At 45.8% G+C, this 16,635-nt stretch overlaps 1 long non-coding RNA gene across 1 annotated transcript in view; it reads left to right on the forward strand.

Moving 5' to 3' along the window:
• LOC106045159 (uncharacterized) overlaps positions 1-16,429 on the forward strand; it is a 32,795-nt gene extending 16,366 nt beyond the window's left edge. Inside the window, exons 2-3 of the long non-coding RNA XR_001212639.3 lie at positions 13,829-14,024; positions 16,070-16,429. This is a non-coding gene — a long non-coding RNA (uncharacterized lncRNA). The remainder of the gene's footprint in view (positions 1-13,828; positions 14,025-16,069) is intronic.
• The last annotated feature ends 206 nt before the right edge of the window (positions 16,430-16,635 follow it).

Raw genomic sequence — 16,635 nt, forward strand, 5'->3', positions numbered from 1 at the left:
ATTTCTGGAGCTATGCGTTCGCCTTTGAAGTAGTCACAGCTGGAGCTAGACTAACATGAATGTTTTCTCCTTAGGGAAAAGTTAATCTGTAAGTCCTAAGGAATTTTATACAGAGAGGTGGCATCATTGTCCTCATGTTATGAGAGGGGAAACTAGAGCAGACTGGCTGTGATTCAGCTAAGCACTAAAGCACCACGGGACATAAGCACATGCTTTCGTGTTTTGCTAAACTGGTACCATGCAGAGACATCATGATTTGCCCAAAGTCACACAGTGAGATGAAAACAGGAATCGGGAGTTCTTTGGACAACTACTGCAGCTATTTACGTTTGACAGGTTTTCTTTCTGTGCTGCCTAGAGGACAAGAAGCATTTTTCTTTATAAAACAAAAGCAAATGTGCCTTAGTAAATATTGTGAAATTCTGGAAAGCAGCTTTGTAGTCTGCACTGGGAGGTCAGGAACTGTTTCTCTAGATCAACAGCAGCATCAGTCTGTGCCAAGTTTTGGAAGAGTTTTTGACTGAGGTGACTTGGTGTTGGTGTTGTGAAAACAGATCAATCCAGAGCCTGGCACAGGCAGCCTGGCATCAATTGACTTGTCAAGAAGGATTTCTGGTGCATTTCCAGCAGAGATTCCTCTTCCTGCCCAAGGAGACAGATGGAAATCTAGACAAGGAAGGGAAATAAATCCTCTTGTTAAAATCCACTCAACACAGGGCTGATCTAGAATCTGGTTTGTAATGGTGTTTTCGTCAACAGAAAGCAGTTCTGTGAGAATGTCACCCCTCCAGCCCTGGGAACAGCATGCAGCCCACACACCCAGCCAGAAGAAACCGTCCGCTTTGTTTGTGTGTTTGTGCCATTCCCTTGTGGCAAGAACTTACCCTTGGTAGAAGCCATTACCACGAGTGCCATGCTCACAGCCAGTTTCTTTCCCATGTGAGTCAATCCCTGACAGGGTGTAGAGAAAAAAGCATGGCCTTTGTTTCAGCGGATATGCGCCTATATACAGAGTAGTAAAATTTCTACCTGCAAAAAGAGACGGCCGATGCTTTTGTGCAGTGACATTAGTTTTGTTCCATAGGTAGTCAACAAAACAGAGTAAATGTGGCTGCAGTCTTCCCTGCTGTCCTCCCATGGCGTGCGGTAGTTTAAATAGCTCTTGGCCTTGGGATATGAAGAACTTAATCTTAATTCAGGGCAATGCGTGTTGTGGGGGCAAGCTAAAGCGGAATTTTTAGGTTCTTGTTCTTGTGATTGCCAGGGACTGACTGAGAGGGTCCTTTGTAGTTGTTTTCGTTGAAGGATGTAGGTAATTTACCTCAAGAAAAAGACACTATGCACATTCTCATTTCATACCTGACAGAAAGCTAGGGCAAGATGAATACCTCCTAATAATGTTAGAAAAGTAACAAGTAGGTGAAAAAGCTTTTGCTCTCCTCATAAGTAGCTGTTAGAGGACAAATGTTTCTACAGTAGGGGCTTTAATACAGGAGATTATGGATTTAAACCCTCCTGTTGGCTTAAGGGACCACTCATATGGCTGAGCTGTGGATGTCAGGAGCTCTGAAGAGTGCTGCTGAGGCAAAGATAGCACTGTTCAGCATCTGCGTCTGCATTCTGCTTTGCAGATGCTGGGTCGGATCCCCCAGCTGGTGCTGAGCACTGCGGATCTGCCGGAGCTACGGAGCTCCACCAGTTGACGTCTGTGAAGGGCCTGGCCTGCTCTCTGCAACCTGCCTCTTCTTTCCAGAGCACATAAGCACGTTAGATGCTTAATTCCCTCCTCAGGTCTGGCACTTGGCTGCCGTTTGAGGAAGAGGAGGCAAAAAAAACCACAGTAGTGAAGGAGTAATTCTCTCAAACACGCTCTGTGGTGGTGCTAACGTGCTGAGGCTGTGTGGGCCCATAGCAGGGAGGCAGAGCCCTGCTGCCGCTGAGCCCAGCCTCAGGCTGGACGTGGATCTGCCCTGCCCTCCTGGTTTAGGAAGCAAAGGTTTTGGAGGCTGTACTATCAACAAGATGAGGGTCAGGAGAGAGAGGCTATACCTTCACCTGTTTTCCTCTCTTTTAGAGGATAACACAGCCTCTGTGGGACCCACAAATGTCTTCAGCCTTGGGGTGGCAGCATTCAGCTTTGCCTGCACTTCTGGGAAGCCCTGTGCTTGCTCCGCTCCTTCTAGGTGCCTGAATAGCTTTGGAAATCCAGCCTGAATAGCCTGGAGAGACATGGGCATGGAGAGACATGACGCAGTTCTCAGCAGTGAGACTCAAACTACAAATCACGAAGAAAATGAAATACCAAGGACCACCTCACAGCAGGCACTCTAGAGACTTTCTGAAACTAAATTGCACAGACCAAGCAGGGACGCTGAGTGAGTGAATGCAGACAAAGCGTAAGGCACCCAGGCAATGAAAGAAAGAAATGAAGCTAAACAGAGGTGGAGCTGCAGAAGAAGTACAATAAAAAACGTACTCAGATGCTACCCGTGGTTAATTCAGGCTGAGCTATGGGGGATCTCACCACACTCCTTTCTCCTTTTCTTCAAGTGCTTATTTACCCAGGTGGAACAGGGATGACACCCTCTTTATGAGAGCTACCAATAATTTTAGATCTGTTTAAACAAGTATTAGGGAGATACTGAGATGATAGCAGGGAGATTAGATGGTCACTGACTGCCATCAGGAGATCTGAGCCTATGCAAATTCCTCCTACCGACAACAGAGCTCTTCAGAATGATTTGAAATAAATATATTTTCAAACCGTATTTTTCCCCTTGCATAGAACTGGATGTTCACAGAAAGAACGAGGCTAAGCATTAAGACTAGGCTTGCTTCTGCATGGTGAAACTCACCGCTGAGCAAAATGCATGGGCAGAGGTGGAACCATTTGGTGAGTTCCAGAGGAGCAGAGCAACGCCGCACTCGTCTGTCCCTGTCGAGTGAGTGACGTTCCTTCCACAGAGCTCACAACAGGAGGAGGCTGTGTGCATCATCCCTGTGGGAAACTGGGAAGTATCGTGGCTTGGCTGAAAGACTCGGCAGATGTGCCATCGAGACAGTAGCAAAAATCCGATCTCCTGACTCCCAGGGTATCATCGCACATGGTGTGAACTACCCGCTGTTTGCAAAGGGCATCTTCTGTTCCCGTCAGCGTAAGCCCATGGAGCTGAAGGGACTCAGAGGTCAGAGAGGTTCAGTCTCACTTTGTCCAATTAAGTGGAATCCATTCTCGCCGAAAAGGGCAGGCACAAGAAATGGGCTCAGAGGGAATAAACCACAACCTTGGTCTCTTTCCAGTGCCTCTCTAGTGTGAGGCTGTGCACCACAGATGAGTAATCTCACAATTTCAGTCTAGATCAGATGTCCACCCTGCCAGCAGGGTTAAGGCAACCTGGTCGTTTAGCCAGTAGCCCCAGAGGAATACGCTAGTTACGTCAAACCTGATCTGTTTGAGCTTTTCCAACACTGCAGAATAAGTTTAGCTGGGGTCATCTTTTAGCAGACACTTGGAGTGTGACTCAAACTTGCCTTTAAAAAGAGCCCCTTAACCGCTCTGCAGCTAGCGCTATCCTGCTGCATCTCACAGCCCTCTGCTTTTACTGTTGCCGTATTGACAACACAAGCACTTTCAGATTATTTATCCTGCCTGTGCTTTTTCATTTAACTTCTCACAAAGTCCATTACCCTCAAATGCCACTTCCAATTGGCATTTGAATTTAAGGTGAAATCTAGACCTTGTAAGAAATAGGTTATTTTGTTCTTCTTCAGATGGTTCTGTCTCCTACGCAGTGTCACTTTGGCTGATTCATTTATACAACCTGACAAAAATCTCCCAATCTTTCATGAACGACTTCTCTGCGAGTGTCACACTGAATTTGCTCAGTCGAACAATGTGTATCTACCAGTGAAGTGGAGAACAAAGTGCTAAAGCTAGATGGTGAAACCACCCCAAGATGATATTTCCTTTCCTGCCATATCTGAGGCTTTTTCCTTTATTTCTCTGTGTTGTCCTGTTTGTGTACATTGCATTGCATTCTTCTTACATCTCTTTCTTAGACTGATGTCACACTGACATCAGGTAGCCATGTGAACCAGGCCTTCTGGCCATCATGTGTCCTCAGCATGGTAAATTTTAATGACAGGTGCCTCCACATTAAAAAAAAGAAAAAAAAAAAGAGAAAAGGATTAACTCTGGCTATCAGTGTGAACTCATTTACACATATAACCTCTGCCTTGGACTGCAGTGGAAAAAAACCTCCACACATCTCAAAAGAGCAAAGAACAAAGTCAATAGTACTGGATTAATCACAGAATCACAGAGCATCCCGAGTTGGAAGGGACCCACAAGGATCACCGAGTCCAACTCCTGGCTCCACACAGCACCACCCCAAAACCAGACCCGATGTCTGACAGCAGTGCCCAAACACCCCTTGAGCTCCGGCAGGCTCAGGGCCGTGCCCACGTCCCTGGGCAGCCCATCCCAGTGCCCGACCACCTCTGGGTGCAGAACCTTTCCCTAACACCCAGCCTGACCCTCCCCTGTCCCAGCTCCATGTCGTTCCCTCGGGTGCTGTCGCTGTCCCCAGAGAGCAGAGCTCAGCGCCTGCCCCTCCGCTCCCCTCGTGAGGGAGCTGCAGGCCGCCAGGAGGCCTCCCCTGGGCCTGCTCTGCTCTGGGCTGAGCAAACCAAGGGCCCTCAGCCATCCTCATACGTCTTCTCCTTCAGACCCTTCACCATCTTTGTAGCCCTCCTTTGGACACTCTTTACTAAGGCTTGGTTTGGATTAGGTAATTGTCACAAGAACTGTTGATTACCTAAAAATCCTCAGATCCCCTCCAAGCTTGCAACCCCAGCCCGATAATCCCATCAGCCACGGGGCACTCACTTGAGGCTCTCAGTGGCACCAAAGCGCAGGGGGTAGAGCAGCAGAGTGGGGGTCACAGGGCCTGGGGCTTCCCAGCGTCTCCGGTGACAGGATTGTGGCAGCGTGCCTTGACCTGTGCATGCCTACGTGTCAGCCCCAGTGCCTGCAGAACAGCTCGTGTCCACGAGGAGAGGAGGGTGTGGGTGCCTGGAGGAGCACTCGGGGTTAGGCAGGTCCCTCAGCCGCAGTGGGAGCCCAGTCGGTGCTGGCTCGAGAGGGATTAGCTCCTGCCCTTCAGAGCATCCCTTCTCTGGGGAAAAGGCAGTAGGATGGACGGGCGTGTGTTAGGTGCACAATTTGAGCTGTATCTGGGGCCTGCTGGGTAAATGAAAATCAGTCCGTCCGCAGCTGAAGGGCTTTCCCTGCTTTGATGTAGCACAGCCCAGGTGCCGCAGGAAGCAAGGCGGTGGAAGGGCAGCGTCTCGCCGCTTTGTAACCAGCCACCTCATTTAGTGCATAAGATTATTTATTTTGATACATAATTACATGGGACTGATACTTAAGTCAGCAATTAATTAATCCTAATTGGATGTAAATTAATTAAGAACACAGTTTGTCAAATTCAGTTTGCTCTCACCCAACTCCATTCTCCCCTGGAGCAAAACTGAAGCTACTGGCCCCAGTCCAGGATGGCGGTACTGCTTTGCATGAGTATAACGCAGCCTCAGACCCGGCCAGCATGGCTAAAGGTGGAGCAGAGGCCTCGGGATGAATATTACACCTTCCTGTTTGTAGGGGGTTGCTGCAAGCTGGAGGAGTTTTAGGGGATACTTTTTCTTATAAGAAGATACCTGGATACCTGCTTGCAAGAAATGGGTCTGGACAGCTGACTTAATATTGAGTAAAGAAGGGAATTAAGATAGTAAGAGCAGAGAGGTGAAACAGTCACCTTCCATATTTGATCACTGCACAAGCAGCAATCATTGTAGATAAGATCTTCCTGGCCAGGAGATATTAGAACAATGCGATACTTTATTCTTCCATGTATCATTTTGTCATTGTAATCCTTGTTTATATTACTGTTCCTATGAAGTTCAACTCAGTTGATTGTATCGCGTGCTAGATGTGGTTCATATGCAGCAAGAATAAATTCTGAACCACCTCATCTCCAGCAATCTTGAGATTACATTGACAGGGTGTGAAGAAAGATAGAGGGTGGAAGAATTATTATTTTTTTTCTTTCAACAAGGGGGAAATGGGAATATAATATGTACTAACACGGCATGCGGTGAGCAGGGGTGCGGGATGACAATATTCATTAGTCTGTAATCAGAGCGTAACATTTCTTACTGGGCTTCAGCTCTTCCAGTGTTAGGTGTGTTGTCCAGTGAGTAATCACAGCTCCTTCTGTAGTTAGAAGAAAGAGAGAGAGATGCACAGCTTAGGTGGAGGAGAGTTGCCCTTCTGGAGATGCTCTGTGCTGATGACAGGAGCCCACACAGCTCACAAACTGCACAGCCCAGCGTTCAGCCAGCTCATGTGTGGTGAGCTGGAGACCTCCTGGCTGTGTACGAACGTTTACCTCTGGGGAAAAGGGGTAAAAGAGGAACATTTGCAGCAAAAGGATTAATGGAAGATGCCTTTTGTTGGAACAAATGTAGATACGATATTTCTGCTCTACAGCTACTATTATAGAAATAACTGTGCACTCTCACTCCTGCCAGCTTGTCTTTGTGATCACATACGAAGTGATCAAAGCAATGCTCCCACATTTCGGGTGGAAAATTGTGAAGGCAATCAGCACGTGCTCAGTGAATCAGACGTGTCCTGGATGCATCAGGCGCCCAGCGTGTGCTTGGTCCGGGCACGAACAGTGGTGCTTTGCGCAGGATTTGTGGGTTTTAGGGAGCCTGGTTGGGGCTTCCGTGCAGCTGGACACAGGAAAACTCAGACAAAGGTCACATTTCTTTCATTTCTTTTTCCGCTCAAAGAGTTTTGTAAAAGGTTGGGCACATGATGCATTTGAATGTAGGACAAGATGTTGTGAAATAATTTAATATCCTTATATCCTAAAAGACCTTTAATAATTTGGTCTCCAAGGGACCGCTTTTATTGATTGCTGAGCCCATCATTAATCTGTCCTTTTTTTATTTTTCATCACTCACCTAGAAGAGAATATTCTGGCAGTGTTTAGTCAGTATATATTCTTATTTAAGCTGTCTTCCAGATTAAAGTTCTACAGGAGAAATTCTTCATGTTAGTTGTGATATATTACAAGATAAAGTAAAATAAAGCAAAAAATTCCAACTTGGAGAATGTAGATTTTCCAGTCAGGCTTGAAAATCTGCTCCACTTGTGTGCATTTCCAAAATATATCACTGCAGTGCCAATCATCTAAAGCAAGAGGGGGAAAAATGTCAGCAAAATTCACTAGATGCACAGAGTCATTGAACAGATTCATGGGCAGCCTACTGTAATGGCAAGTTTGCAGGGGCAATCAAAACTCTTTATACATCAAGCTAAAAAATGACAAAGAAGCTGAAAAGAATGATCTGTGCTCTGAACCAAAGGGTGGTTGAGACCACTCCACCAAAAGAAAGATGTAATCTTGTAAAAATATGTAGTTAACCCCACGGTCTTTGTCAGACAGGCATATCTATAGAGGAGCCACAAATCACCATGGAGAGGGATTGATTGATCTGTAGGGCTTTGATAATGTAAATCTGTTTCATTTAAATCCACGTTGGACCACTGAACCTGAGGACACTTAGAAGAGTAACAAAACTGCCGGGTAGACCTGAAATAAACCCAGATGGCCAAACTCAATTACGAATTGTCAGGCGGACACAGCTCCATCCGAGAGCATTCGAACACCTGACACGTCCTAGCTGCAGACTGGGTGTGCAGAGCGGAGCGAGGGGCCCCGCGCGGAGTCGGGGCTGCACGGCGAGAGGCAGGGAGCTGCGCCGCGGCACCGGGAGTCTGTGTGCTGCGGGCAGCTGGCAGCAGTTACTGCAGAATCACAGAATCACAGAATCATCTAGGTTGGAAGAGACCTCCAAGATCCCCTGTTCCAACCCTCTGACCTAACACTAAGAAGCCCTCCACTAAACCATATCACCAGGCTCTACATCTAAACGTCTTTTAAAGACCCCCAGGGATGGTGACTTGACCACTTCTCTGGGCAGCCCATCCCAATGCCTAACAACCCTTTCGGTAAAGAATTTTTTCCTAATATCCAACCTAAACCTCCCCTGGCACAACTTTAGCCCATTCCCCCTCGTCCTGTCACCAGGCACGTAGGAGAACAGACCAACCCCCACCTCTCTACAGCCTCCTTTAAGGTACCTGTAGAGAGCGATAAGGTCGCCCCTGAGCCTCCTCTTCTCCAGGCTGAACACCCCCAGCTCCCTCAGCCGCTCCTCCTAAGCCTTGTTCTCCAGACCCCTCACCAGCCTCGTTGCCCTTCTCTGGACATGCTCAAGCACCTCCATGTCCTTCTTGTAGCGAGGGGCCCATATATTCATGATACACGCATGCATAAGAGGATGAGAGTAGACCTTTAGTCCTTCAGGTGCAGAGATGGCACGCTCACAGGGAGCAGATCGCTGACTGTCTGGGATATTTGCTATTAGGCAGCAATAGTCCTTGCTTGCCTTCCATCTTAAGCTGAGGACTGATCTTTGTTATGCATTGTCTGGGTTACTCTGGTTGCTGGAAACCTGTGCTTTTCTTTCCTTTCTCACAGCGTCTTGGTCTGGCCCCTCAGCTTTAACAATGTGTTATTAAAATGATCTGAGTCAGCTGTACCTGTAATTCCCCTCGCTGGGAGCTTCTCTTTGCAAAATCTTGTAGCTCAAGTAAAATTTTATCTAAAGCTTTTAAACAAAAAAAAAAAATGTAGGGGAATAATTCCCAGTGAAAGCTTTCGGGACTTTGCTCCTTAGTCCTGCTGTAAACTACGGACTCTGTACTGGGGCTGGCTGCTCTGTGATACCGTAAGGAAAACGGGGTTGAGTCAGTTCCACTTCCAGCCATTTCCCCGCGGGCTGGTCCCCTCAGCCCCTCTGTGTTTCCAGCACGGATGCTCTGTGCATCTCTGCTGGATGTGCTCTGCCTCCTCCATGTCAAATTTGGATACCTCGTTCTGAGTTTCACCACAGCCTCCAGCAAATCATCATGGCTGTCAGGTTAGTCAGCTAAGAAGAACAACATTTTAAGCCGTCATTTTTGACCCACTGGTTGTAAATACAAGCACAGCCTCACAGAGAGGAGATATAAAGCCTGGATAAGTTATGACCTGCTTCACAGAAGTGCACTAAAGAGGTTAAAGTGAGTAACTTGATAAGGAGAGAAAAATGGTCCTAAGTTTTAAATGACTGAAGGGATTTTCAAAAAATGGAGTAGGAAATATTGCTGAAGAAAGCAGGAAATAACACTCCGATACTAAGGACACCTTGTTCAACAAACCTCTGCCCGTTGGATTGACAGAACTGGGTGTTTGGAGAGACCTGAAGAGCTCAAATTTACAGCAGACACAAACCACATTAAAAAATAGCTGGAACATCCTGGAAAGAGGGTTTATCAATGGCAGCATTGCTGAAGGTAAGACGGAGATGAGACGAAGATCATAACAAATGCAGGACTTTTCATAAATAATTATTCCTTCTCAGGGCTACTCACTTAACGCTTGTCTATTGTTAGCTCCATGTCCTCATCTGGTTGCTTTCATGGATGCCTGGACAGTGATAACCTTGTTTCTGTCCTCAAAGTCTTCATGTCTGGATCTGCAGGTTGGACTGTGGCAAGAGAAAGTGCAGAGCCATGTGCAGAGCACAGATCTCAGTACACTCACAGCTGTGCGTAACAGCAGCTTTCAAGATTTCCAGACGTGTTTGTTTTTTACTAGGTAGGACCAAAATCAAACCGGTTCAGAATAATCAACAAAATAGGTATAAGAAGAATTAAAGAAAACTGTGGATGGGAATTTGAGAAGTTAATTATTTTGAATGACAAAATACACATTTTCTTTTGGAAATGCTGTGTTGATACTCCAGGAGACCTGCTCATTTGGTTACCTCGTGGCCTCACGTGGCTATTCTCACACGCTGTGGAACTATCAAAGCCTTGAAGAGAAGAGCCCGTGTACCTTGCTAATACAAAAGTGTCACAGCAGAGGTTCATCATGACAGATGATGGTGAGAAGAGGGAATGTGATAAGAGAGGACGTTGATAAAAGGGAATGTTTCTGACTGGCGCTGCTCACAGGACAAAGGGTAGGGTGGAACAGAAGACGAAAAGAGGGTAAGACCAGGTCCCAGCCCGTCCCGATCTGCATTAACCCAGCTTTTATGGACCTCAGGCTCTGCATTGCTGATGCAGTCCAAGAGCAGCTTCAGCTTTCTCTCTCCCACACCTTGCTCCCTCCACTTGCTTCTCTCCTTGGTGACTCAGAGTAGTGAAATGGCCCAGCTTATGAAAAAAAATAATGAACAACAAATGCCTTTTGGCAGGGTTTTTCTATTTTGGTGTCAGATTGGTCCTTTGACCGTCAGACTGTTACTCAAAACTGCCACCCCTTGATCAAATCACACGCTGCTTGTGATTTCACCCGAGAGGACACCTCTCCTTGCTGTAACTCTCCCGAAGCTATGAACTTGCCCTGGAAGGGCCTTCAGCTCGGTGTTCATCAATTCAGAACTGGCAGGATTAATACGAAGCCACTGGGATGTATCTGCACTTGGAATCTCCACTAGACTTAAGTAAATGGCTGCAGGTTTTGCTTGTCAGATTTTGTGCTTGCCAACCCCAGGGTGATCTAAACTAATCAGAAGGAATGAAGTCAGAGGAGCCCGGCTCGCTTTGCCAATCAATGCCACTCAGAAGCAAAGGAGGGACAGGAGACTGAAGTCAGGTTGCGAGGTGTGCAGTGAGCCTGCTCCTGTGCCAGGAGCTGGATAGCTAACTCGAGTTCCTTTCTGCCACCCAGGGGCTCGTTACCAAGGTAGTGTCACTCCTGGAATCATCTCGTAGATGAACAAAGCTTTTGCTGATTGATGCCTGATTTGCTCGGTGTTTATCAGAACTGAAACTGTAATAAAATTGCTTTCATTTGCACCAGGAGGGACTCGGGATGTAAACTGTTTCATGGTTTCAAGGAACCTTTTTATATTCTTCCCAGTAATTATGCCCAGGAGGGTAGAAAGCATTTGAATTGCATAAGACACATGCCATTGTACATGACAATTTATATTTTATAAAGCATTTCATAACCCCTACAGGAAAATAATGCTCAGTCTATATTTGTTTAAGTAGGGAAGCTAGCTAAAAGCCAGCTAAAAGAAACCGAAATATGGAATTCTGTAATAAAACGTAGCAATGGAGAGGGAAAAGAGAGAGAATTTATCTTCCTTTGCACTTCCAAATCTGAAGAGTTTTGGTTGCAGACCTAGACCTGGAAAACTGGAGGGAATACATGCAGTGTGGAGGAGGAGAAGTCGTTCCATGAGCCGACAGGGACACCGAATCCAGCTCCAGTCTTTGACATTTGTGAGCAGTTTCCAGGTGTCTGGATTCCCACAGGAGAGCTGTCTTTGCACTTAGAGGTTTGGTGCTGGAGACTGAAGCTCTCTAACTTCTTTTATTTTCAGCAAGACAATTTTCTTACGTGGCTTCGCTTTAGTATTTGTTTGGTGGGAGCTGTAATATCTCAATAGGTCAGGGCCCAGATTAGCCTGCCATTGGGGCTGGACAGCTCAAAGAAGGGGAGAAGGGGAGAAGTCGGGTTTGTGGTAACATCACCGTCCGTCTTCAGGGCCGTGTCCCTCAGAGCTTGGTGTAGCGGCGGGGAAGGTGCCTTCAGCCTGTCCTCTGGCAGTCAGAGCCAGCGGCACGGCACATCTTTCAAGCCCAGCGCCTTTGTAAGCACTTTGTTGTAAGTAGCTCTCCCTCCCGGACAGAGACAACAGATAATGAACAGTGGAAAGTCACTTAAAGCAGGCCCATCTGTGCCGGGCTGCGGAGCTGAATAGATGAGATCATTAGATGCTCTCCTGCGCTGCCCCTTGCTTCTGGGACACCCTTTCTGTCCTGCCTGCTATTATCCCTTACATTAGATCACACAGACCGTGGGGAGCTCCAGCCGCATTCCTGACCAGTGTGTCAGCAAGGAGCAAGCGACTCCACAAAATAAGTAGCTGCTCTGGGTCAGATGTTTTTAAAGGTGTTTCTTTAGGGCTTTATTCTTTCTGATTCAGGCTTTTAGTCTTGTCCCACAGGAGAGCAGAGAAATAACCTCCAGATTCATAAGTCTTTCTCTCCGCTGCTCCCAGCATTGTGTGTTTTCATCTGCCTTTCCGGGCTGACTGGGAAGAGCTCCAGTTTTAAGTATGCGCGGTGTTATAGGAAGAGAAAGTGTTTTATTATTAGTTAGGTTGATATTGTGCAATTGGAGACAGAACAACCATTGTGGCAGGACAGATGACATCATTCCTACTGTCTGATCTGTGCCCTATAATGAATCAGATCCTGGCCTTCCAGAAATCTGCTGTCTTTCAGAAATATTGAGGCAATGAAACTAATCAAAAGAAGATTGTCAAGGTTTAAAGAGTTTTCCCCTATTTCATAGCGCAAAAAGTCCTTGGAAATGCTACACAGGCTGTTAAAAAGGCAAAGAAAGTATTTCCTTAGTACTAAAGTACACATCAAAGAACAAATGCTCAATATAGTGTCAAAAATGGTGAAAGTTCACTGTAAATCATTTTCTATAATTCACTTTTTTAACAAGGTGCTGCGTGTGCTCTGGGGGAGAAGGAGCTGTGTATTGTATAATTTGCGACTGAGGGAGCAATCCGTACTGACACTGGTGATGGCACCCTGTGCAAAGCTGAGATTTGATGGCGATTTAAATTAGGGAAAAATAAAAAAGAAGCTGTGAAAATAACTCGGGCTGTGAACTTTTGGGGAAAAACATGCAATTTTATTATGTGGTTGTACATAATACCATTTCCAGAAGTATTAAGCTCCAAAAATGTATACGGTTGCTTTTACACTCTCCTAAGGCTGTAGCGCGATCACAGAGATTGAGTAAACACGATCCTGAAAGTTTCATCAGTTAGAAGTTGCTGCTCTTTGCCTGACTTCCAGTAACTCTTAGTGCATTCCTAGTTCCTTGCACATGCAATGCAAAATAGTCAGATAAACCATCTTTATGGCTTTGCTTTGCCATCATAAGTGGTTAGAGCCATGTGCACAGGCAGTCAGTGACCTGTTAGCAGTGGTAGAACCCAGACACAGAATTTAATTAGTTCAGATGCCCTTACTTCTAAATTAGGGCTTCATCACTGTGCAGCTTTTTAGGACGTTACAGGAGCACCCGACAGGACTGTGGCTTTCAGAAGACGAATCAGATCGGATACAGAATCAGTGTCATCTGGGTGCCCAGCCCCCAAGAGATCTAACTTCCAACCAAACCAAGGACAAATATGTTTGGTTCGGAGGTGGGCACCTCTGAAACACACCAAAAAGTCATAGGAGGTTGGCAGGGCTGGTAGGAGGTATTGGGAAGGTCTGGGTTTAGAAGCTCAGGGAGCACTGAGTTAAAAAAAAAAAAAAAAAAGACTTTTCCTTATAAGTAGATTGTGCTAAAAAGTTTGCTTTTTATTTCTTTTTTTTTTCACTCTTCTGTTGAAAGATGAGGTGATGTAGGTGGAGAATGAAGACACATCTCATTAAAATTACCCTGTTTATAAAAGCAAATGCTGATGTTAAGCATTACCCGCCCATTACAATTACCTTGCTTAGAAAACCAAATGCTGATATTAAGCATTAAAACCAAAAGTGTCTGGTGCAAGAAGAGGTTATCTGTTGTGTCTGTTTAATCATCCCAGAAATTCTAGTGGCAAAAGGGACTGATGTAATCAGATTTAGAGTTTAACTTGCAATCTAATCCAAACGAACCAGGTTTCAGCAGATGGATGACAATATGTGCAGGAGACAGGGAAGAATAAAGCAACTTGATAAAATGAAGATCAAATGTTGCAAAACCTACTTGAGTGAAACCCAACATCTGCCAGCAGAGAGTGCCTGAGGAATCACAGCACGGGATCGGAGACAGTTACAAGAAGGCAGGACAGAAAGCAGGCACCGAGGTCATCAGGTAGGCTTGCAGAAACAAGCAGGCAGGCTTGCAGAAGTCGCAGAACACTTCCTGCGTTAGGCACGTATGCTGAAATTGTAGTACTTGGAGCACTGCTGAGCCTGGGAGGACAGGAGGATGGTGCACCAGAGGCTGGTTCTCACCAGGTTCTTGGCAATTACAGTAGTAAGTGCCTTCTTGAGCTGAAGACAGGAGGACATGTTGCATTTTTGTTAGCTCCAGAGATCAGAACCTGCTTTGCCTTCCTCTGACCTTTAGCATTTAGAGGACCTTAATTAACCTTCTCTACCTCTTCTGCTCCTGGCGCCCTCCCCACAGCCAGGATAGCCCCCCTCTTTCCATTCACTTTAGATCCCAGTAAAAAGGTTGTGAAGAGAGGGCTAGAGCCTCCAGGATCACTCAGAGAATGAATAGGAATAGGTAACCCCAAGTTAATTAATGAAGCTTGCAATTGATTGACACTCACTTTCTAACATTTCTTTTGTTCTTGCTATTGCCCAGCTGAGCTGTCTCAGTCACGTTGTGTTCTTAAGATTATTACTTGGAATGCAATTGAAACCACTGAAGCTTGGGAAATCCTGCTTGCCAAGTGCTTTTTTATTTAAAGGAAAGAGAAAAGCAAAAGAAGGACAAGAGAAAAAGAAGACAACGTTATAAGCTTAAAAGGAAGCTTAAATAAAACAATGTAGAGAACAAAAGGAAGAGATAATTGGAATTGGGAGGTTTATGGAAATCTTTTTTACCGGCGTTATCAGTACTCTACTAAAGGTTTCATGCATGCCTCTGAATTTTTCAGGAAGAGAGGGCTCCTCGCAGTCGCAGACCCCAGTTTGGGTCTTTGGTATTATTACTGTCCTGGCGTAGGGTATTTTGGGAGCTGTGTGTTTGTTTCCTATAATAGCCTTCCTTCAGAGGTGTCACTTCAGGACCAAACTCAACTAGAACATCTGTTCCTAAATCAATTGTGTGGATTTCAGTCATTTCTACTTGCAAAACAATCCAAAATCTTTGGCCTAATAACATCCTAATCTTGCTGAGGGCGTCATGCTGTCCCTGCCCACTCCTGGAAGCTGCTGTGTGCTTTGTTCCCAGTGTGTAGGTGAGGACAGCAATCCTTCCTCAGCCTCTTTGGCCTGTTTAGATCGGAAACTCCTTGATGCAAGGATGTTTGTGAATGCCCGGCACCTCTCACAGCATGGACCGGAGCTGACATGGGTCTCAGATGCGCTGCTGTACAATAATTAACAGCATGTGATGGCCTGACTCTGCGTAGGACCTGCTTCTCCTCAGACGAGTGACATGTCAATGGCAGGGAGAGAATATCATCATTACCACGATTGACTTTAACTCAGCTGTCCTCTTAATTGCCACTATTATTAGGAAAATCGACCCTGTCCCAGCTCCTGCTATTCCCTGCCGAAGGAGATCAGTTTGTGTTGTCTGCCGCTGTCCTGGTTGATTTGACAGGAGGTCTCAGAGGTGCAAAGTGTTTCTCAGGCCCACCTACTCTGCCCCAAGCAAACTTACAGCTAAGCAGCACTGTGGTATTTTACAAATTGTGTTTAGCTTTTAATGATTTGCTAGAACATGCTTGATTAAAAGCCCGCCTAAATTCCGAACCTAATGAACCTTAAACTTTCACATTAGATACATTAATTACGGTGGTCCCAGTGGCATGCTGGCACAGGAAAGTTATCCTGCCACATTAATATGAAAATGAAGGGTTGCTCTAAGAACTAAATTAAAAAAATAGACAAATAATAAGACTCTTGCTAAAGCTGTCGTGCCTCTGAATTAAGTTACTGTCTTTTGTTTTTTCTTTTTAATTAATCAGATGGCTGCAGCAGTAGCAACATCCCCAAAGGCATTGCTTACAAAGCCAGGGACTGATGGGAAGCAACAGAAATAACCAATGACTTTGCCATTGGTGCTTAGGTGCCACGGCAATGATGAACGTGAGGTGCAAAGACAGATAGATCAATTTGCTATTCATTAATGTTACAGTGTGGCGTTCTATTCTGATTTATGTCTTTTCGATTTATAAGGAAACGCTAATCGGTACGTATAATCAACTTACTGCACGGAGGTAAACACATCGATAGGCGTCAGCGCAGGATGCCGTGCACTGACAGTTCCATCAGCAGCAGAACACCTTGGAGGACTCGGATTCCTGGGTAAGGCTTGTCAGTCCCAGACCTCAGCATCGCTCCCTTGTGCCAGTGGGATTAGTTAGAGGATCGCCTATGAGCCAGGTTGCTGAAACAGTCTATGCTAAAAAAATAAAGAAATGTTTGTCTTCCGTCAGAAATTTCAGTGTGAATTTCAACCAGATCGCTGCAGTGACTGTTTGCACTGCTGTCCCCTAAACATTGCTGTAAGTCAGGGAAACAAAGAGCAGTGTGAGAGGTGGGGTAGAAAAAACATATTCTAAAAACGTTAGCAAAGAAAAACCTTAAATGTCCTCTTCGCTGTATATCACACCTGCTATTGCAGCAAATCCTCCATCAAGGCAAATACGGCCCTCCCAGAATGAATCTCGAGTGAACGAAGAGCTACTTAACGTAGCTGGGAAGAGTCGCATCCCCTCCGCCCTGCATTAACTAACTCTGTA

Source organism: Anser cygnoides, chromosome 24 (genome assembly GCF_040182565.1).
Source record: "Anser cygnoides isolate HZ-2024a breed goose chromosome 24, Taihu_goose_T2T_genome, whole genome shotgun sequence".
NCBI lineage: Eukaryota > Metazoa > Chordata > Aves > Anseriformes > Anatidae > Anser > Anser cygnoides.